Source organism: Cryptomeria japonica, chromosome 6 (assembly GCF_030272615.1).
Source record: "Cryptomeria japonica chromosome 6, Sugi_1.0, whole genome shotgun sequence".
Classification (NCBI taxonomy): domain Eukaryota; kingdom Viridiplantae; phylum Streptophyta; class Pinopsida; order Cupressales; family Cupressaceae; genus Cryptomeria; species Cryptomeria japonica.
The window spans coordinates 12,486,362-12,510,962 of record NC_081410.1 but is presented as its reverse complement, the minus strand read 5'-3'; the positions used below and the strand labels follow the sequence as shown (position 1 = coordinate 12,510,962).

At 36.7% G+C, this 24,601-nt stretch overlaps 3 non-coding genes across 3 annotated transcripts; all 3 read left to right on the top strand.

The window, feature by feature from the left end:
* Positions 1 to 390: 390 nt before the first annotated feature.
* On the top strand, positions 391 to 462 carry TRNAP-UGG (transfer RNA proline (anticodon UGG)). The gene has a single exon. It is a non-coding gene; the product is annotated as a tRNA-Pro (tRNA).
* Positions 463 to 8,421: 7,959 nt separating this feature from the next.
* Positions 8,422 to 8,502, top strand: TRNAL-AAG (transfer RNA leucine (anticodon AAG)). The gene has a single exon. It is a non-coding gene; the product is annotated as a tRNA-Leu (tRNA).
* Positions 8,503 to 8,593: 91 nt separating this feature from the next.
* On the top strand, positions 8,594 to 8,665 carry TRNAP-UGG (transfer RNA proline (anticodon UGG)). Its single transcript has one exon. It is a non-coding gene; the product is annotated as a tRNA-Pro (tRNA).
* Positions 8,666 to 24,601: the final 15,936 nt, after the last annotated feature.

Here is a 24,601-nt window from a genome sequence, read left to right as displayed (position 1 = left end):
ATCCACTATCATAGAAATTAGTTTAGGAATCAATTGAATAATCTGTGAAAGTTGGTAATCACAGCATCACATCATAAATTATAATACTTCCAGCAAAATATCAATCACATTCAGTTCTTTAGTTTATCTTACTGTTACTTGTTACTTGTAGCTTGTTTGCATGATGCACAGACTCATATCAGTGAATGAAAGAAAAATGTGCAAGCAGTCCAGAACAGTAGGAGGAGGAGGCAGATATAAAAGTTGTCTAAGGAGAAGATTTTAAGTCGTGCTAGGGTTAAATTAAAATTTCAAAGTCCTTGTCAAGGGCATGGGTTCAAATCCCATTTCTGACACGAACAGTTGACCATTTGGTTAATTAAAAATTAAAAATATTCAATTAACAACTAAGGGCATTTGGTCTAGTGGTATGATTCTCGCTTTGGGTGCGAGAGGTCCCGAGTTCGATTCTCGGAATGCCCCTGTTTTACTCAAATTTCTGTTGTTGCACCTTTTTCCTAAAATCCTTCATTGCCATTGAAACATGGCGTAAATTGAATGCGTGCGTGCCATGCTGTTTTGCTTAGAGCCAACCAAAAATGGGAGGCAGGCCCTAAACCCTAGAAATGTATAGAACAAAAGTAAAACTGTTCAGAATTGAGAGAAAACCTAAACCCTAGAAATATATAGGACAACAGTTAAAACTGTTCAGAATTGAGAAAGGGATTAAAGAAACAAGACGAACATTTGGGCCAATACATGATCACAACAAATTGCAGATGAAGAAAACGCTTAAAAACGGGCGACAAACTCTTTATGGTTGGTTAACTACTGACTTGTTCCCCAGACTTTCCAAATCCAAACAACTATACCAACTTTCAGGTCAATTATAGTGATGAATATTGTCTTATATAAGAGGAATTTGATGGAAATACAATCAGTACTTCTTGAACCCTATCACTTTTTCACAAATTATTTCACTTCTTTCAAGAACTTGGTTTGAGATATTGGACGTAGCTATTCTGGCTTCAAGATGTTATATTTGTACGTCGTGTCATATAACACGACGTACGACGTACGCATATAACATTTTGGAGCCAGAATAGCTATAGCTGTATTAGAGGTAGACTTGAATTCAATGTTTTTATGTGTCATATGATAGTCTTATTTGTATGTAGAGAATACTTTAGAAAAATAAGGAAATTACTATCTAGTCTTTATGATGCACCAATGTATAAGTTAGTCTCATACACCATTACTTAGGTCGGTCAATAACACGCGAATGTCATATAACACGACGTACGAATATAACATTTTGGAGCCAAAATAGCTATAGCCGTATTAGAGGTAGACTTGAATTCAATGTTTTTATGTGTCATATGATAGTTTTCTTTGTATGTAGATAATACTTTAGAAAAATAAGGAAATTACTATCTAGTCTTTAGGATGCACCAATGTATAAGTTAGTCTCATCCACCATTACTTAGATTAACTTACATATTGGTACATCCTAAGGGCTATGAGAGTAAGTTATATATTGGTGCATCCCAAGGGTTATGCGAGTAAGTTATATATTGGTGCATCCTAAGGGCTAGATAGTCGTTTCGAAAAAATCATAGTCAATTTGCTACTAATTATCTATTTAATTCTTATATTTGGAAGATTCCTCCTCAATTTCCATCTATGGAGAATACATTTCTCAAATTATTTTAGTTCTTTATTAGTGGGATGGTACTAGATTGTAAATGAAATTGGCTTTGAACTCAATGTAGTTGGTGAGTTATACCTTCACAATTTGTTTGTTTTTGTGTTACAATTGTATTGTATTGATCTCTTGGGGCTTGGGTATTGTGGTGGGTTGTTCCTTCACACCTTATTAAACATGAGATGAAATGGTATTGTACCTATTCTGTAGTGTGTTGTGACGAGTCATGCCTTCACACTTGATTTGTTATTGAGATTTAGTTGTATTGAATTGATTATTTATGATCTTGCTCAAGTCATAATTAATTCTTATTTATTGTTTTGGATTTAATTTGCAATATTATATTGGCTTGAATGTTTTTAGATTTGACCATATGAACATTTTTTCATCAATATATTGGATCACACTCTATGATCTACGATAAGGATGAAGAAAGTAGATAACATGAAAAAAGAAATGAAATGGTATTAGTAGACCAACCTAACTATAAAGAAGAGGATAGAGAGGTAACATGAAAACCAAGAGCATATAAAACTTTACAACCTCCAAAAATTCTCTTCTTTTTGCAACCCTACCAAGCATTTGTTGGTTTGTGAAGGTTGGGTGATCATGGAAAGAGCATTATGAGACAACCCGAGGGATGATTGAGAGGACTATGCAACTCCAAGATGTGGGAGAAGAATGGTTGAGAACTATTATATTGTTTATTATTTACATCTCATAGTCTCATTCCAATCTCTTCTCTACTTTTTCTCCTCTTGAACTAGCTTGTGAAATGTGGAGTCGTGTCTGAAAGGACGATGTACAAGGGAGTTGTACTAAGCTTTGTGGTTGGTGGTAAATTGTCTTCACAACACTCTTTTTTGCTCACTCGTGGTGGAGAACTTGTACTTTTGAAAGAGAGGGCGAAAGTTCAAATCTTGTATGAAATAGGGTATGTATTCCTTATTTGTAGCACACTTAGGTGCCTCCTACATGAAGTACGAGGTAGTCTCATATTACTATAAGTCATCTTTAGACCCAAAAATAAATTACCTGTTATAAAGGATCTATTTCCATTCATGAGATAAAAATGCAATTGCTGGACGCTGATATTCAATGAAGTAGATGTCATATAATTGCCCAAGTCTTTAACGATTTGTACCTGTCTAGGTTTTGGAACTGTGACATTATTCTACATTGTACTCTTTCACTTTAGAAAATTGAATATGCTTGTCCCTGGTTGGATACAATCCTCTGCATGGGACATCAATGGTTTGTTTCAACCATCTATTGGTTAGAAGATTATGTAAAAGTATCACTAATTTAAGTGACCTTAGTCCACTGGATAAGAGCATTGATTATGTGGGAATATATCATATTTGATGAATTCAACATACTTAAATAATTTGTTTCATAGAGATATGGTTTCTTTTTGTACACTCTACGATATGAAGTTGTCTATTCTTCATACAAAACAACACCTTATAAAAAACGCAAAATCTGCAAACCACAACCCTTTTTTTATGTGACTTCTACTCATTTGATCCTCTTAATCTGCCTTCTCAATGTTGTAAAAATGCAAAAAATCCTCTAGAAAACAACTGCATTATGCAAATTTGTGTTTTTAATCAGGTGTTGTTTATGGAGAATAGTCATTGCCCTATGATACATGGTTGGAATATTGTACGCTTAAGATGAATTGGAAGTCTGTGCTTTTGTTATGCTAGATGCGTTCTTGTATATGTGATGTCATTATAATTATTTCTATCTTGTTCATATTCATAGATGTGTACTAAGAATATTTTAGATTTTACAAATTTTATTTGTAAGTGACCTCTTGAAATGTTAGGGATTCTCACACCTAATTATGATTTATGTTATAAGAATGAGAATGATATACACACATTGCACTAAGTTTCCAAAGTGGATTGAGTGTATCCTATCCTATGTATGAGTTTGATTTTTGCACTTATTAATATTACATTATCTTTTTCTCAGGACTCGTGTGAACTAAAGGATTTATGTCAAGTTAATGATTAGTATGTGCTTTAAAAGAATGATTTCTATGTTCGTCAAGATTCTTACCCTATTTTCAAATGACTATTCTACTTATTGAAACTCAATCTCGTAGAGACTCATAATCTCATTATCTCAATGTGTATTTATTTTGGGATCATAGCAATTGGGTGATTAGGTTTTGCATTGCGAACAAGGTAGTGAATTCTTGAGTAGGACCATTGACTACACTTTCTGCCCTTCTTAAGGGTCATGCCATTTCCATTTTTAGAATGGTCTACCGATACACCTTCCTTAGCTTACATCATTTCTTTTGGATTGAATCAGAACTTGAAATACTTGAATGGTTACTCTACTTTATATTGAAGGATACTTAAAATTGTAATGCTAGACAAGTTAGTAGTAGTACTATGGTTAACATAAACTTTGGAAAATTTTAAGTGTCTTCTCTACCCTCGGTATGGGATGAACTATGCTTGCAAATGGGTATATCCTAACTTGGCTTAGGCATGTTTTAAATCATGAAAAGTCATGTGGAAAATGCTCAACGTTCTTCAATTAGAATCATTGAGAATTTGAGACTTTAATTGGATAAATAGGGTTTATTGAGTTGAAAATTTAATTCTAACACTTATAGAAGAATTGATCGGTAGGTTGTGTCTTTCTTTTGTTCATATCTCTTTCGCTTATGTTTACAAGTATATAGAGGTGGACGTACACTCTAAGGCAAGCTTACATTTGACTGTGGATAGATATGAATTCAATGAACACTTGGATGATTCTATTTTGTCTGGCCATTTGTGCTATTAGTGTTATTTTTCTGTAAAATTTATTTCTTTTTTTTAAATGTAATTTTGTTTTAATTAATAGAAGTTTTGAGAAGTTTTTTTTCTTTCAGAATTTGACTTGGACTTTGGATTGATTGTCAATGATTTTCATTTTTTTAATTTTTTATGGAGGTCCAAACCTACTAGCACAATAGCCCAACAAGGGGCTCAAGCGGACTGAGGGGTATCCATTCCACCAAATTCGCTTGGGGCACGATCCTAGCCTCATCCCTTATGATGTCAGAGCCTTGCTCTCAACAAGAATTAATCCTTGATGGGCTCATTTGGAGTCATTCAACTTCACCGATAGAGCAAGAGCCTATTGACATTGCCAATGAATTATAATTCAAATACTTAAAAAAAACTATTTAATGTTATGGTTGATGATTTGATCTTTTTATCATGAGTAACTTGTGGATCTATTTATTTGTTAGATAACTTGTTTAAAGTGAATTTATTAATTTATGAACTCTTTTTAGAGTGGTGAATTTGTATGAACTTTAAGAACCACAAATTAATTCTTATCTTTATTGAGTAAATATTGTTTAATGTTGAGTGAGGTAAGTTATATAAAAGCATGAAGATAAATATCATGACAATCATTTTACAATGTGTTTATTAATTAAATTATTTATATTATAATAAACATTAACAAATTAAAAGAAACTTTATTTTCAAAAAAAGATATTTTAATTAAGAAAAACTAGGTTAGGGTTAGGATTTAAAAAAAATTAAAAATAATGTTTAAAAAAGATTAAATAATTTATTTAGGATAAGTTTTGATGTTTTTATTACAATTCATAAGATTAAATCAGGAGTTTTTGATGATTGAATGACATTAACTTGATAGAAAACCTCTACATATGATTTATTGATTTAAGTAGTATAAACTATTTAAAAAAATATGAACATGGAATAGTTTCAATTTATTTCAAAAAACCATGGGATTTTTCAAATTCTCCTACCACAATTTATATTTCAAATTACTTCATGTCATTTCTTATAATTTAAACAAATAATTGTACATTAAAAAAGAGACTGATTGTTCATTACACAAAAGAATTATTGAAATTTTAATGATCTCTTGAAAATTGAGATTTACTTCTCTTGAAAATCAAATTGAATATAATAATTGCTTACCATCCAAAGTACAAATGTAAACTCATCACTTTATTTAAATTAGATTCCCTAGACTTTAAATAAACTATTTAAATACTTTCTTAGTGAATGCCATCTTTACAGTGATTCACACACCCAATTTAGCTTTGAGAAAGATTCCAAAAACTAAAATTGACATTGAAATTGGATAAGGGTTTCAAGGTCATTTTAAATAGCTCATAGAATTTATAGATGTGAGGACAAGAAAATAGCTCCAAAAATGAAATTTATTGTTATCATTGTGAATTCTAATTAGCATATGGACTATAGGTCAAATTATTTTGTATAATTCTTAGATGAAGGTTAATCACAAGACGAAATCTTGTTTTGAGAATTTTAATTACATTTTGTAAATAATTTTTTTAAGTGAAATGATATTAATATTCTTGTCTATTAGTTACTAATTGTTCAACCTATCTAATAGTGTTTCTTTATCTATTTAAGATAAGTTTGAATTCGTCTAGTAGTTTGTTCTAATTGCACAAAGTTTTGTTACCACTTAGTTATGGAAAAAATCCATACTAATTTTATTTTCTTCTTGCTAAAGAAGATGTGTTGGTTGGTCAATATAGCATCTTTGGTTCAATGTCCAAGTTTTGAAATATTAAATAGGTGAATTATTATAAAATTTTCTATAGGCATTTAGATAAAATGTGTCATGATGTTCAAATTTGATTTTGAAGTTATGTTGATTTCATTTGCTCAAATTCTTATAAAATATAACAAATTGTGTTTCTCTCTTTAAAGTGATGAAAAATGAATGAGTTTCGATCTTACTTTTGTGAGCACTTTGAGATATGTATGATCTTTTTATAGTTAAATTATAAGATTATTCAATTTTGTATGACCGTGTTATGGTTAAATTTCAACCAATCAATCCTAGACATTTTCCAAGGTCATTTGATGGAATGTAACCTAAAACTCAATATTTTGTTGCAATTCATGTTAAAAACATCCCATTTGATTTCAACTCATTTGAACAAGCTCTATGAAAATTAATATTTCTTACACCTTGTGCCCTTTTGCATGCCACGTGCCATTGTCCTTTTAAACAAGACCCCTTATTCAGAATTAGTGGAAGTAATGTGTTGAACTCTTTTTGGGAAAGAGATGTTAATTATTTTACTCATATTAAACCATTCAAGTGTAACATAAAGCAAGAGGAAATTCAAATTTTGGATGATGTTGTAAGTGATCATGACTTCAAGTTTGGGCCATTGCATAAAGTCTTTCATCTTTGTTTACAAGGTTGTGTTGAATACTTGATAAACTTCTCTTGTCCACATGATGAATTTCACTATTTTCTTAGTTTTGCCTCTTTATGGAAGGAGTACATATATTATATTGCAATGAATTTAGCAAATTTTTGAACTCAAAATTCAATAGATATAGGAAGAACATCAAATCTTATTTGAATTAATTCTACAAAATTGCATAAGGAATCTAAATTATTAGTCCTACTTATTTGTTTCCATGGATTTTCTCAAAATAAGTTATCATGTGTTCTTAGGATGCTTTGATTGTGCAAAATGGAACAAGAACATTATTTTTTTTTGTCTATGTTGTGACTTAGAAGCAACATAATCTAGATTGTACTATAGTTTAGAGAATAGAAAATCATTACCAGATGGTTTAAACAAGCTATGATATACTATTGTAGTTTTAGACATTATCAAAGATGGTGTTACAAATATCAATTTATATTGGAAGAAATGAGGCACACCAACATGCAAGGAACTTATTAGAAATTATGTTCACCAAAGGATTGATAATTTAATGGTAGAGCACTCAAGCATGCACAATAGAGGTTTTATGTTAAGTATTAGTTCATAAAATATCTAAGCTAGAAAATCTTTAAGCACCAAAGTGTGGTTTAGGGAAGGTTATTAGAGAAAATGATTCATTATCCAAATATTAATTATCAGTCAACAAAAATATATTTGTCACCAGAGGATCAACAACTCAACGAAGGAGTACCTAAACATGCACAAAAGAGGTCCTTGACTTGAGTTGTAGTTAAGTCGCATAAAATAACATGATGTCAGAGTCATGCTTGGAAGCCCAATCACTTCAATAATAGAACAACTAACATATACAAACAAATTCTAAATTTTACTCATAAATTTTTAAAAATGAAAATAAAACTTAATTATTTAATACTAATTTTATTTAAAAATAAAGCTCATACATCCTAGTCCAAGTCTCAGAATAGAAGAATCGAATATTACAATTAATTTGTACACTTTGTTAGAGATCACAAATTTTAACTTATAACTCTATTATGTAGGGGATTTTTTTTAACTAAAAGAAGGGTAAAAATTTATTCAATCACAAAAAAGATACAAAGCATTACACCACCTTGTCATTCTCCGCTAAGTTATCTAGCGGATGAGACAATGGAGGAGGCAACTATCTCCAATCCACACTATTCGAGTTCTATATCTGATCAGAAATTCATTTGACTAAACAATCAACAACTCCATTCCACTTCCTAAAAATATTTATGAACTAAATTATTTTGAAAGTTAAAACAAGTAATGATTTAAACTCAAACATTGGTTCAATCAGCCTCAAAGATGAGGTAAGTAGAATTAAAGGACCAAGAAAATGGGCGGTTAATACATGAGAATTAGACAAGGTATGAGTAATGTTCAACGGATATATCATATCAATAATTAAATTCAACATCTGTTAACCATTGCAGCGAACACAATAATTAGAATAATTAAACAAAAAAAAATCTTTTAAACAAATGTTGGGATGGCCGAGTTGGTCTAAGGCGCCAGATTAAGGTTCTGGTCCGAAAGGGCGTGGGTTCAAATCCCACTCTCAACAAATAATCACTTTTGAGGAGATGTCTGAAGTATTTTATTTGTTTCGAATTTAATTGAGTATCTAAGAATTAAATTTTTTTAGTTATATCACCGGGCATTTGGTCTAGTGGTATGATTCTCGCTTTGGGTGCGAGAGGTCCCGAGTTCGATTCTCGGAATGCCCCCAAATATTGTTTGCTTTTTTATCCAAAATTATGAACGGTTCAATTAGACTCCTATCATTTTGATACTCACTTCAACTTTTAATACTTCTAAGTCAAAACCACTGCTCTAAAGTTAATCTGATCAACACTTGTAGCTGCAATATGCGACCTTCAAATTTTGTTTGGAGTATTGTATAATAAACGATCTAGTTGGTACATTTTTTTCATTACACATCTTCAGATTTAATTTAATTGATCAAGCAATTTCTATTCAATTTAGAAGTGACAATTTCATATTTCTTTCAATTTTAGACGTGGCAATGATTTTGTGTCGTAATTTGTATGTTCACATTAAAATATCATAAGATGTCAATGTCATTCATTTGTTATCTCTAATATAAAATCTTTGACTTCACTTTTAAATCTCAGCTATGAATCGATCTTATGTTTCATATATACACAATAGTAAGATAACAACTACATTTCAATATTTAACTATTAACTTTCAATGTCTACATCAATCTATGAACACACACATAACCACATAGTGACTAGCTCATACAATTATCACTTGTTCAAACACAATGATAGGATCAAACATACATCACATATGCACAATGTGAATAACTCATGTATTTGTCACATGTACACAATGTGAAAAACTCATGCATGTATCACAAACACATATGTATAGTGTGACTAACTCACACATACAACAAATACATGCCATCTGCACATAGAGTGATCATCTCATGCATATAGCTTTCAATACATAATGTGAATAGCTCATGTGTGCCTCACATACATATAGACTGATTAGCTTATATATGTATATAATGATCGACTAGCACAAAGCAATAGTTTCAACCTTACATAGGCATCTTCCACTTTACTTGGTTCACTAACACATAATCTCTTAAGTACATTTAAGTCAAAAAAGAATGTTAATGCATCCCATACTTCATAGTGTGTCCCATCTTTTTTTAGATCACTACCAACTATGATGGAAAGCATGCACTCCATACCACTTGTGATCACCATTAGCTAAGATAAGTGTAACAAAATATAACACAAAGGCCATTAATAATATTTTCACAACTTATTGAACCATTCAAATAGATGGATCTTAACATCTATCACTCCTGCACCACTACCTAAAGTTGGTCCAACTTAGCATGGGGTAGTGTTGGTGTAAATAATTATTCATCATGGATATTATTACACTTACTTAAGTTTACTTAGGATAATGCATTTCATAGTAGTTTGGATATGAGACACTTGGGTGTTTGTGCCACATTGGGATAGTGTGTGTAGGAGAAATTCCACCTCTTATGGTGTTGATCTTGTTATTACACTATCATATCCACTTATTGTGGAGTGATAATTCCACCTTCGGTGGGTGATCCACCTCATGTAGAATATTATATTATTTCTCCTACCTACCCACACATATTTCCTACCTACCCTTGTTTCTTATTGAGCCACATGTCATATTTGTGTGCTCATACATATCCCTAGCCTTGCCTATATAAACAGGCTTCTATTCATTGTATTGGGGATAATCCAGTTGGTTGTTGATCATTTTCTATTGATGAGAATACAGTTTATTCTTGTCCCATATTATGTCTCTATCTTGTACATTTCATTGACCTCTTGATCTTGGCAAAATCCAACATGGTATCAGAGCTATTTGGGGCTTCATTGATTCGTTTTGAAGAGGCATTATTGTGACGTCAAGAGGCAGATCTGAGGAGCAGCATCTTTTGGAGGCGTCCTAGACCAGATCCGACCTCTCCATTGCGTCCAGAAGGCCGTTTCCATGAATTTTGGTTATAAAGTTGGCCTATTTTGGTGAGAAATTTTTTTTTCTCCATTTTTGCCTATATCGTACGAATTTCGAATTTTTTTATTAATATTCAGAAAAAAAATATATTTTCATTTTTTTGAAAATTGTTTGAAAAATTGAAAAATAAAAAAAAAATCAAAAAATTGAAAAATTTCGATTAAAAAATTGAAAAGGCAAAAAAAAAAATCAAAAAAAAAGAAAAATCAAATTTTGGGGGGTCCGCAGCCCCCCCCCGTGCAACGTGTCCCTGCAGGTGCACAGAGACTGTACCTGCACGTCGTACCTGTGCCGCAGACTGTCCACTCCCGTCCTCGCCGCAGAGCCCGTACCGACCGCGACCCCGACGCAAGCCGACGCGCTTCCTCCAAGCTCCTTCCGCCGCAGCTCCCTGCAGGTTCTCCACGTCGCATCTCCGCCTCCGGCTCCGCCCGTCCGCTCGGCCGCAACTTCCTCCCGAGCCGCTCCTCCCGTGAGCCCCTCCCGCTCTGCACAACAGCGACGCCTCCAGACAGGCCAGCTCCTCCGCCACGTGGAGGACCGTACAGACAGTCAACCTCTTCCGTACGCAGCGTCAGCTATTCCGTACAGTGCCACACAGGAAGCTGTACGCCACATCAGCTGCCCAGTCAGTAATATTCCGTACAGTACGGACTGTACAGTCAGCTATCCGCGTAATCTGTCCGTACGGTACGGACGCCCAGTCAGCCAGGGAGTGAAGTTTTGGCGACGGTCATACGACCGTCAAATTTAACACAGTGTTTTGCTGACGTTAGCGCCACATCAGCAGGGTTTGAAAATTTTTGGACCCCCTCTCATTTGCATTTTTTATTTTTGCAGTTCAACTTCAAATGGCCATAACTTGCTCATTTTTGCTCCTTTTTGGGTGCAATTTTTTTTGAAATGGGCTAGAATTTCATGCTCTCCGCAGTGGTGAAAGAATTTTTTGATTTTGATGCACTGATTTTTCAAAAAATGCAGTTTTTGGTGACTGTCCCTGAGTAATCCCAGTTTTTGCAACTTCAGAGGCTTCGTTTGGGGTCATCCGACCTCCTTTTTAGGTGCCGTTTTTTTTGAAAGTGCGTATTTTTTCATCTACTTTCACATGATGCTATCAGATTGATGTCATTGTAAGTAGAAATTGTACTTTCAGATCTTGGCCATTTTTGGCTCTCTTGGTACTTGTATATTTGCTTGAATCTCAGTTAGATTCATTGCACTATTGATTGAAGTCTCTTGTATCTCATTTGATAAGTTGTAAAATTTGCATCATAATTCCACTTTGCCTTGTCTTGCAAGTGGCTCATTGTAATCGCACTAAGTATAAAGTGCCAACATCATCACTTTAGGGGGGGTACTTTGATTGATTGAATTTGGGGGGGGGTCTCTTGTGCTTTTGTGCTCTTGTGTTCTTTCTTTTTTGCTGCTATGGGTTCTTCTAAGTTTCCTCTCTTAACTCCACATAATTATGCTACTTGGAAAATTGATGCATGGAGTAAACTTATGGAAAAAGGACTCACTCATTACATTGATGGAACTATTGTTGCTGCAGCTGATCCTAAGGCTGATCCAGTTGGTCACTTAGATTGGCTCACTAAAAATATCATGGCAATTGGTACCTTAAGAAAGTATGTATCAAAGGATCTCATATTTCATATTGAGAAATGTACTCTAATCAAGGATGCTTGGCAAAAGTTTCAAGACTTGTATGGTCAAGTTGATGAGATTAGGGGATATCAAATTGATAGTGATCTCACCATGTTAGATCCCAAGAACTTTGATACTATACAAGATTATGTCACTAAGGCAAATGAGTTGAGGGCACAACTCAAAGATTGTGGCATTGATAAAAAGGATACTCAATTGATATTCAACTTGATAGGCAAGCTTCCACAAGAATATGCAGCATTTGTTTCTAGTTTCCAAACTCATAGGATGACAATGGGTTCAAGCTACAAAATGCCTACATTTGATGCTTTCAATGAAATGTTGATGATGGAACAAACTAAGTTGATAAGCATGGGCATTCTTAAGGCTTCTTCTAAGTCTCAAGCATTAGTAGCAAATCAAGGGAACAAAGGAAATCAAGGAAAGGACAACTCAAACAAGAAGAAATGGCAATCAAAGCCTAAAGAAAAAGCACCATCTTCTCCACAACAAGGAGATTCATCTTCTTCCAAGAAAGATAATTCACCAAAGAGAGAGAGACCTACTTGTGCTTATTGTAAAAAGATTGGTCATGAGGAACATCGTTGCCATACTAAGAAGATTGATGAGCTTACACACATCATCAAAAAGCATAACATTGATTTGCCTAAAGTCTACAAGAAGGATGATTCATCAACTTCTACTTCCTCACATTCAAAAGGAAAAGGGCAAGCATTCATGGCTTCTACAAGTGGAAAGACTCACTCTTTTGGAACAAGAAAAGGAAAAGCTCTATGTGCTACTATCAGTCATGATTCAGAGAGATGGCTTCTAGATTCAGGGGCTTCTCATCATATGACATCTTCACAGTCTATGTTCTCTACATTTGAGCCTTGCACCATGCCACAGATTTTGATGGGCAATCATACATACATGGATGTGATTGGGAAAGGATCTATTGACATTGGGGATAACTCCTTCAATGATGTGTTGTGTGTACCCCACTTGACAAACAATCTCCTTTCTATCTATCAAATCACACATGGCGCAACTAAGAGAGTTGTGGAGTTCACACCTGACTCAGTTTTCATTAGAGACATGGAGACTAGAGCTATCATTGCAACTAGGGTGGTTGATCATGCATCTCGGTTATACTCCTTTTCAGATTTTGTTGATGATGATGATTTCACATTTGATGATTCTACACATGATGATCACACTTATTGTGATGATTCAGATTTTGAGGAGAACTTTGGACACTTGAACATGGGGATTCTCACATGTAACCCCGTTCTTGAGTCTTGTATTTCATCTTCTCATATTGATATCACATCACCTATTGCACCTGATGATGCAGATAGTGCGACAGTTTTGCCTTCATGTGATTCAATGCAGCAGGATATACATTGTCTTCCAGCTTCAGATTCATGGGATGATTACATGACAGATATTACAGGTTTGTTTGTGGAATCCTACATTGCAGATTTGGGAGACATCATTGATGACATACATCTTCTCTTTGATGAAGATGATCCTTCTTCGATTGTTGCAAGGGCACACTCTGACCCTCTTGTTCATTCTCTACATGATCATTCTTTCGAGGTTGACATGATTGTGGATACTTATGTACAGCAGTTGGAGGAGGTCTCTTTATTCTTTGAGGAGACACATGAGTCTTTGGATATTGTTCTACATTCATCTTCACTAGATGTTGGAGTTCCTTTTTCAGCAGTGTGGCACAGTTCACCACCTTTGGAAAGGGTATCTTTCAGCATCGACATGGGGACACTTGAGCAGTTTTCAGAGATTCTTTCATCATGAGTTTTCTTCATACATCTTCCCTTCATGATTGGGGAGACTTCATGGATACACCTTTGGTTTTGTTTCTTCCTAAGGGGAGGAATGTTGTTCGACGTTCGTGGAGCAGTTTCTTCATACATCGAGCTTCTATCATTGGTGCAGATTCTTCATTGAGGGAGGATCACAGTTTGACTTCTCTTCTTCTCTCATATGGGGGGGACTTTTTCCTCACATGGGGTTTTGTTCCTCACATACTTCTTTGAGAGTTCTCTTGTATAGCTTTCATCTCTTTTTTGGGGGAGGGTTTTTTCCCATTGGGTTTTTCTCTCTTTCCCCACTTTGTGAGAGATTTCATTGCATTAGTTTGCATTTGTTCATGGGTACCTAACATGGCCTCGTAGCCGGGACCCATCTTGCATTGCTTAGTTGCATTGTAGACTTAAGTGCATTCCCCTAAGTTGCACTTAAGGGGGGGTGTTGGTGTAAATAATTATTCATCATGGATATTATTACACTTACTTAAGTTTACTTAGGATAATGAATTTCATAGTAGTTTGGATATGAGACACTTGGGTGTTTGTGCCACATTGGGATAGTGTGTGTAGGAGAAATTCCACCTCTTATGGTGTTGATCTTGTTATTACACTATCATATCCACTTATTGTGGAGTGATAATTCCACCTTCGGTGGGTGATCCACCTCATGTGGAATATTATATTATTTCTCCTACCTACCCACACATATTTCCTACCTACCCTTGTTTCTTATTGAGCCACATGTCATATTTGTGTGCTCATACATATCCCTAGCCTTGCCTATATAAGCAGGCTTCTATTCATTGTATTGGGGATAATCCAGTTGGTTGTTGATCATTTTCTATTGATGAGAATACAGTTTATTCTTGTCCCATATTATGTCTCTATCTTGTACATTTCATTGACCTCTTGATCTTGGCAAAATCCAACAGGTAGCTCTTGGCATCTATCATCTACATGGTGATTATGAAAGCCAACTGTAGTCACACAAATCTGTCCATTTTAATTAAATGAATATTTTGTATTTATTTGATTAAAAATCCACTAGTCATCAATTAATTAAATTAATATTTAATTAATTCATCCCCAAACATTCTTCTATTAATTAAATAAATTATTTAATTTATTTTAATTAATTCATTAAAATCAAATTCCCATTAATTAAATAAATAAATCAATTTATTTAATTAAATCCCCCTTTTCCTCTTTTAAATAAATTAAATAAAACATTTATTTAAATCATTATCCCCACCCCACTTGCATTTTCCTACAAATGCAACTTGCACACATTTATTGGAATAAATGAATTTTTATTTTAATAAAATCCTATTTTCCCTCACCCACCAAATCCACTTGCAAAATCTAATCCCCTTCTAGATTCTTCTAACCCCTTCCTAATTAACCTAATCCATCCCCTAAATATTGTCACATTCTTAAGCAAAATGGAGTCACTTCTCAAATGGCCCAAAGTCTTGGATAACCATTGAAGGTTTTCAACCTTCAACCACCAAAAACCCCAAAGTCTTTGAAAACCATTGAAGGCTTCCAACTTTCAACCACTTAATCCCCCAAAGTCTTCAATAACCATTAATGGTTAATTCAACCCTCCCACATGGTTAAAACATTTGTTTGACTCAACCTCTATCCAACCACAAAGGTCTCATCAAGCATTTAATACTTTGACCATGATTATCTCTTAATCATTTGCACAAAGGTTTATCCTTAGATTAACTCCTAATCCAGTGGGTAATCCTAATTTAGACTTGACCCTTAGCCTTTAGATAACCATGAGGTCTTTTCAGGCCTTTAATGCCTCCAACCTCTTCTCTCAACCCAATCCTGTGTTGACACTTGTCACTATTTTATTGGTGCCAATTGTGCACATGGATCCCCAACTTTCAAGCTTGACCCTTGATTAAACCATTCAATCCTGGCCATCCATTGCTCTATTTTTCCTATAAATAGAGCCCATTCCTTCATAATCCAGATCCTGAAAACTTGTAAGCATTTAGACTATAGCCATTTTAGAGAGCATTTAGCATAGCATAACTAAATATTGTCTTTTGGTTAAAACACATCATTTTAGCATTAAAATAGCTTTTCATTTCATGTTTAGAGCTATTCTACAATCTCAATCCTCCATAAGCATCCATAGTGCAAAAAGCTGCTGAGAGCTACACTATTTTGGAACTTGGAGAGGAGAGGAACAAGGGAGAAAGAACTAATATCATGTTAAGAGATAGTTGGAGATATCTCATTGTCTTACTTCTTTAGTTAGATTCATTAACATGTTTTTAGTGTCTCCTTTGGAATGCCTTCATTGTGTTTGAATTGAACACGCAACCTTCTGATTGATTTTTTTTGAAATTAACATTTTTCTTGTTGAAATTGCCACACAGGTCGCGCTTCGGCGCTTTTGAACGCGTTTTAGCGCTTTTGCAACAATTTCTTTTAGCGCTATTGACCTTAAAATAGCGCTATTGAAAATGTTCCAGCGCTATTGACAACATTTCAGCGCTATTGTCCCAGTTTCAGCGCTATTGACACACTTCAGCGCTTTTGTCTTCTCGGATTTATTTCTTTTTTAAGCGCTACTGTGTATAATAGCGCTTCTGATACCTCATATTAGCGCGTTTGTATAAATTAGCGCTTTTGTATAAAAAGCAGAATAGCGCTATTGCGACAGAGTGTTGTCCAATTCGCTTTGTAACCCAAAATCAGCATTTAGGCTTGTGTAAGCCCACACTAACGTTTTGACCATTTACCAAGTGCAGGTTCTAATCTTGTTGTGTGCAGGAGGAGGAGGAGTTAGTAGACGTCATAAAATCTTTTCTTTTTGCTTTCTTTAAAAAGTTGGTTAAAAAGAATTCATTTTCCTTTTTTGCACAAAATTAAAAATCAAACCTCACATTTTACTTTGAAGTGCATAAAACGAACCTAACACTTGTTTTTGGTGCTTAAAAAGAACACTCACCTTTCTTTGCAAAATAAAAAGAACAACAAACTCAAAAGTTTTGCTTTCATTGCAAGTTAGGGATACATTTTTGTTTTGGTGCTTAAAATTAATCCACTTGTCTTTATTTTTGGCAAAAACAAAAATTTTCCTTCAAAGCAAAACGTGTTTTTCATTAAGTTGACCAGGATTTCTCAATTCTAGATTACAAAACATATTGCTTTGAAGCTAAAAATGAACACTATGGCTGTTGGAGCAACATCTCCAAATAGTTAGATCACATTTGCAAATGCTGGATTAAAAAGAACAAGTGTTTTACGTATCTGGCATGCTTGTGCACAAAAGTCAGTCGAGTGGTCCTACCTCTAACACACACTATCCTCTCCCTTGGCTCTCGTGGTCCTAGGTGCAAGAGAAAAGTGTTAGTAACACTCAAATTTTATCCTTTTAAGAGAGGCCTGCCAAGGGATCGATACTCTTGGAAACGACCTCGAGCGGTAAATCCTTCGAGCCGCTATAGAAATCAGGTGAGAGCGAAAGCTGTAGCCTTGGGTATAGCTGTTCCTACAGTGTAACTGGCCGAAAGGACAAATGGGCCCCACCACCAGTTACAAGGCTCTTAAGTGAGTCACTGCAGAATGAACTTATGTCCAAAGCCATCGAACATGACTAAACACCTTTAAGTAGTAGCCCACCTGTTCTATTGATTGAGGATATTTGAGGTATAATTTAGTGCAAGAGCATAGATGGTTTTGCTCCCAAGATACTCACCATACATATTTCCTTGAGTAGAAACATAGCTTTTTGAAAAGTCACTTGTGGCTTGATAAAAGTGGTGACTCCCCCATCATAGGGATCATCTATTTGTTATGCTCGTGCAAGACTTAGTATATCACATCCTTACCTGCCACGGCGGGATTCATAAGTTATGTAGTACCAAAGTCGAAGAAATATCAAGATGTGGGCTAAATTTATCACAACTGGCCATTTGACCTTAGGGATAAAGAGTGTTTGAAGTGTGTTCGTTTTACAGACCTAGAGCAAATTGAGCCGACTTCAGGCTTTGGAATTACACCTTAAAATAAATCTAAAGGAAGGGTCAAAAACAAGTCCAAGGATTGGGTTGATCTAGACCCATACTCATTTGTGCCTTTGAGGCTACAATCTTGTGTTTGTATGCTTGCTTTGTTTTCTTGTCAAAGAAAAATCAGAAAATCAACCCCAAAAACAAAGTATTCATCCAACATCTGTCAGCACAACCAAAAACATCAAAAACAAGGTACAAACAAACAAAGAATCACATTTTATGACCATTCTTCACGTCTTGCGAAAGAAGAAGTGTCATCAGAATATCACCTTGAAAAGGAGACCACTAAGCTCAAAGGCTTTAAACAAAAGGAGGAAATTCTTCTATATCAATAGACAAATCTTTGTCTCACATAGAGTCTTTCTACATCGCATGCGTCTATACCTTCAAGGTAAAACAAATGAGTTTGATTCAGAATCATTGAACCGCAGAGCTTTTATGCAATATAGAGCTCTGAGTTATCACAAAAATCAAGGAGGAAAGATTAATCCCAATTTCTTCCCAAACATCTGTATCACCTACAACACAGCTCAAGAAGTGCCACCAACCCCTGAAAGGGAAGAAGAAGAGTTTGTCCCATTTGTGACACAAAGTTTTTATTGAAAGTTGAAAACATTTTCATCCATCATCCCACTCATACATCATCACTTCATCATCAATTCATCCCAAAACTCTCAAAACATTCAGAGGTTCTTGTCCCAAGATCCCTTTTTAGATATTGCTTGAAATCAAAACACATCACATCACTTTTAGATTGTTTCTACATCTAGGATAAGCTCATCCTAAGAGACACATCTACGCAGGTTAAAACTAGTTCATGAGTGAATCCTCTCATTACTAGGTAGTTAAATCTGTAACACATCTCAGATTTCTCTACACCTTATCACATCAAAACTTATCAAAACAAGCAAGCAATTCAAAGAAGGAATTTTGGTTACATCTACCTTAGATTGCTAGAGACCTACATACCACCAATCCACTAAAACATCCATCCTTCATCAAACAACTCATCATCATCTTCAATCAACTTCAAAAACAAATTTGCAAACAAAATGGCTCAAACCCGATCACGATCAAGGCAACGGGAAATAGAAATTGAGGAAGAAGAGGACAACCTCAATGAATTTCAAGAAGCACTTGGAGGAAATGTGAATGACGAAAACCCAAGTACTCCCACTCCTTCAACAATCGAAAGGGTTCAGCATAACCCTCATTTTAACAGATTATTTGATGAAATATTAAGGAGCAATGCGGATGCTCACTTTTTAAGACTCGCTCAAGAAGGAGCCAAACTCCCCTCCGACTTTGATTTTGCCCAATTAAGACAAGCATCAGAAAGACAAAGTCGCCATGAGGAGGAAAGAGGTAGAAATCACATCAGATATAACATCCCTCGAGGTAACCCACCACCTCCTCCTCCTAATGAAATAGAGATGTTGCGGCAACAAGTTGAGAATCTCGCCCAACAACTTCATAGTGGTGTTAAGACCAGTCAATTCTCACTTAACGACATCTGTCCCTATCCGTTTGATAGGAATCTTTATATGCCACCTTTTCCACGCGGGTTCGAAACACCAAAATTTGAAAAATATAGAGGAAAGGGAGATCCCCGCGATCATGTCCGAGAATTTCATTCCGCTTGTCTTGAAGTTGCATATGAAGACACATACCTAATGCGCCTTTTTCCCCAAAGCTTGGGAGGAACAACCACATCATGGTTTTCCCGACTACCAGGTGGCATAAGAACATTTGAGGAACTCATCCAGAAGTTCCTATCTCATTACTCTTATAATATTGAACGCGACATCACCATGGCTGATCTATGCAACACCAAACAAAAACCAGGTGAATTATTCTCAGTATTCCTGCAACGATGGCGCCAAATGTCTAGCAGACGTTCTCTTCAGTTACCTGAACGAGAACTAGTGGAAATTTTCATTTCCAACTTAAACGAAGAAATGGAATTTCACCTGGATGTCAAAGATACAGATTCTTTTAACGATATGATCACCAAGGGTATAAAATGTGAAAGGGCACTCATCAAAAAAGGACTCATCAAAATCTTTAATGAACCCAAAGATGGTCCTCGCCCGCGTTTCAATAGTGATAAACCGAACTTCTGGAACAAGAATAAGAATATCGTCAATGATGGGGTTGTGGATGCTCGAACTATCCAAAATGCACAACCTGTGGTTCGATTTGCAGGACAAAATCCTCCACCTCAAAATAACACAAATGTTCCTCTTAATCAAGGTCGCATCACATCTCATGATGAACCAAGACCTCGTCCACAAAAACAAAAACGCACATACACTCCCTTAGGGGAACCCATTGAAATAGTGTTGCGACAACTCCTCTCTCAAAATTTGGTCACTCTACCTAAGCTATCAAACTATGAGCCCCAAGTCAAACCAGCATGGTGGAAGGATACTGAACATTGTGAGTTCCATCAAGGAAGAGGACACAAGACAAGTAATTGTCACCGATTGAAAGATCTCATTCAGGATCTTATTGACCGAGGAGAAATTGAAATTGAAGGGCATGACCCAAAAACAACCAATAATGATCATCAGATGTTCAAAAATCCACTTCTATCGCAAGATCAAAGGGGTCCTTCCACGTCCAGACGAGGTCCTGATACCACTGATTATACGCAAGCTGCGTATAATTACACTGTCAATCACCTGTATGATGCCAACGAACAAATTGCAACTATCACCTTCAAAAATCCCACCTCAAATTGCAATGTTGTTACGCGTCGCGGCAAAGTTACCATCAAGGCAGCTCCACAAGGCGCCACCTCCATCCCAAAGCAGTACAATCTTGTGGAACAATTAGACAAAATGCCTGCGCTTATATCCATTTTGGAGCTATTGCGTCTGTCACCCTCTCATAAAACTATCTTGGATCAAGCACTCCAAGAGGCGTCAGTCCCTGCAAACTTAAATACGGACCAGTTTCAAGCCATGGTTGGAAATCTAAAGTCATCACCTTGTCTCACTTTTTCCGAAAGTGACAACTCTTCCTTCCAGCAACCTCATAACGCCTCACTCCACATTGAAGGCTTTGTCAACCAACACAGGATCAAGCGAGTCTTGATTGATAATGGAGCAGGCCTAAACATCTGTACACTACAGTTGGTCACAGCATTGGGATATGCAATAGAATCAGTGGATTCTCGCAAGAAGATCACCATCAAGGCCTATGATGATGCAGAGCGTTCATCCAAAGGAGCTGTGGTACTACCAATCCGAGTAGGCCCCGTGGTAAAGCACATCACTTGTCAGGTTCTGGACCTTCCTCTGCCATATAATCTATTATTAGGGAGACCTTGGATACATGCCATGCAAGCCGTTCCATCTACCTACCATCAATGTATCAAGTTCCCACATAATGGTGCAGAGATCACAATCCTGGGCGATGCAAATCCTTTTGCATTTTGCCATAATATTAGCCATCAACCAGAGATTACTGTTCCTAATAATAGGGAAGCCATTTCCTCCACATCATATGTAAATCCCGCCTCTCTTGCCAGTTCAAACACCCCTATACCCAAGCAAGAAAAGCTTAAAATGAAAGTAGCAGAGGAAGGTCCTGGAGAATACAACTTGAGTCAACTCTTTTGTGTGGGACAAATGCCCACTTCTCCTAGAACACATGGTAAACCACAACAGTTACTCCAGCAACCACTAATCACGCCTGCATGTGCCTTAACGCCTTTCATCCTTGGAAAGAGTCAAGAGGAAGAGACACAAGATGAGGACCTAGCGGACTGGATCTACAAAGATCCCATCACCACTGACAAACCGCAAGTTACACTTCCTACAGAACAATATGGCAAAGGCCTCCTCATTATGAAAAGAATGGGGTATGATGGTCAGAGTGCTTTGGGATCCTGCAAACAAGGACGACATGAACCGCTGTTGCCAGAATTCAAGCCCAAAGGTAATACAGGCCTAGGCTTTGAAAAAGAAGTCCTTCCTAAACTCAGATTCAAAGGAAAACCCAGCAAACCATTTTGCCCACCTACTACAAAGAGGACACCTTTTATAATCAAAGCACCATCAAGCACTATCCCCACTACCCCATCAAGGCTCACAACTCCACCGCAACCATCACCAGTGCCAAACATCCCACCAAACGAACCAGTAATCCCATCAGCAACACCATTTGTAGCAACAACTGTATCAGAACCCGCAGCAGCATCTATGGCACCAGCCGTTCCATCAGCAGCCACTGAGTCACCATTACCGATACTTCCAGTAACAAATCCTTTAAACCCCATCACGGTTCCTGCAGCACCGATCACCACAAAGATACATAAACGAATCACACCTGCCGTGTTCAACTCCAAAGACATCCCAGTATGGTATAGCAATCGGATGCTGGAAAGTGATTCAGAGACCGACTCACATGAGTGGGAATTTGATTCTGTACAGCTTAACACTTCAAATGAGGAAGACACATCACCACCTCCGCCACGCAAAGACATCCCTATTTACGGAGAAGCATAGATAAAGACCACTTGGGTACCTGAGCTGGAAACATCTTCCACAGACTCTACGTCTCATCCTATGCCTGATTCTGACAGGGAGAGTACCATCAACGACCTTCACTACACTGTCTTAACCCTCACTGATACATCTCCCGCACTTAACCTAATCGATGAAGTAATGCCCATTATCCACCCTGAACTCATTGAATGGAACCAACCAAATCCCCCATGTCTTGACCTCTTCCAGAACGATGAGGCTATCATTGACTTTTTGGAATTAAGGGATAATCTACCAAGCGGGGATCACAAAGCTGGATTCGCCATTCAACTTAATAGCGCAGCATACTTCGGGGCGGAGGCCAAACCCTTCAGCTGCAAAAATATAACAATAAAACATGGATCTTCTAGTGAAAACCACACTGTGGCACTATTTGATCCGACAACAGTAAAAAGAAAGAGCGTATCCAACGGTGAAAACCTCTCTGAGGCACCTGAGGATGAAGGGTTTGACATTCTCCCTGATAGTACACAACAGGAACGATCAACGATCCTCATTGAGGAGACCAAGGAATACAATGTGGGGACTCCTGAAAATCCTCATATCATACATTTGGCATCTCTTCTCACTCCAGAGGAAGAGCCTAAGTTTGTCAAGTTCTTCCAGCAGCGTCAGATCAACTTTGCATGGTCATATGCAGACATGCCTGGGCTTGATCCGGATTTAGTTATGCATCATCTCACCGTCGCAGAAGGAGCCAAACCTGTCAAGCAGAAGCTTCGTAAGATGCATCCTCAAATTGCAGTGCTAGTCAAAACAGAACTCAAGAAACTCCTGGATGTTGGTTTCATTAGACCAATTGATTATGCAGAATGGATCTCCAACATTGTGCCAGTCGGCAAACCAAAAGGGGGCATCCGCATTTGTACTGACTTCAGAGATCTGAATAAGGCATGTCCTAAGGATGACTTCCCTCTACCAAATATCGATATCATAGTGGATCTAACAGCAGGACATGCCATGCTTTCACTCATGGATGGCTTTTCAGGATACAATCAAATAAAGATCGCACCGGAAGATCAACATAAGACAACCTTCACATGTCCATGGGGCACATATTGCTGGAATGTAATGCCTTTTGGTCTAAAGAATGCAGGAGCAACCTATCAAAGAGCAATGACCACCATCTTCCATGACATGATGCATACTATGATGGAAGATTATGTGGATGACTTACTAGCAAAATCACTTACTAGAGAAGGACATCTCCGCATCTTAGATAAAATCTTTGATAGACTGGAACAATACCATGTTCGACTCAACCCAAAGAAATGTGTCTTCGGAGTGACCTCCGGGAAGCTTCTAGGATACATTGTCTCAAGCAAAGGTATTGAGGTTGATCCAGCAAAGGTAAAAGCAATAATGGACATGCCACCTCCAAAGAATATCAGTCAGCTACGGACACTACAAGGACGGCTTCAATCCATCCGAAGATTCATTGCACAATTGGCTGATAAGTGTCACCCATTCACACACCTGCTACACAAGAACATCCGCTTTCAGTGGGATGACAGATGCCAGCAAGCATTTCAGGCGCTTAAAGACTATCTCATGAATCCACCATTGTTGATGCCACCAGATCCAAGTAGACCGTTGTTACTTTATATCTCAGCGACAAGTACAGCATTGGGTGTACTACTGGCACAACATAATGCAGAAGGCAAAGAGTGTGCTATTTACTATATCTCTCGCACACTGGTTGGCTATGAACTCAGTTACACACCTATCGAGCGAGCTTGCCTAGCAGTAATCTTAGCAGCCACTAAATTGCGACACTATCTATTGACACACAAGGTACAACTCATCGCAAAGATTGATCCACTCAAGTATTTACTTAGCAAAGCAGCATTGACAGGTCGCTTGGCCAAATGGGTAATGATTCTAAGTGAATTTGACATTGAGTATGTGGACCGTAAAGCTATCAAAGGTCAGGTTATTGCAGATCAGTTGGCCGATGCACCTCTCATAGGTGATCATCCTCTCATTTCCAATTTTCCAGATGAAGAAATATTCATGATTACAGAAGCACAGTCATGGAA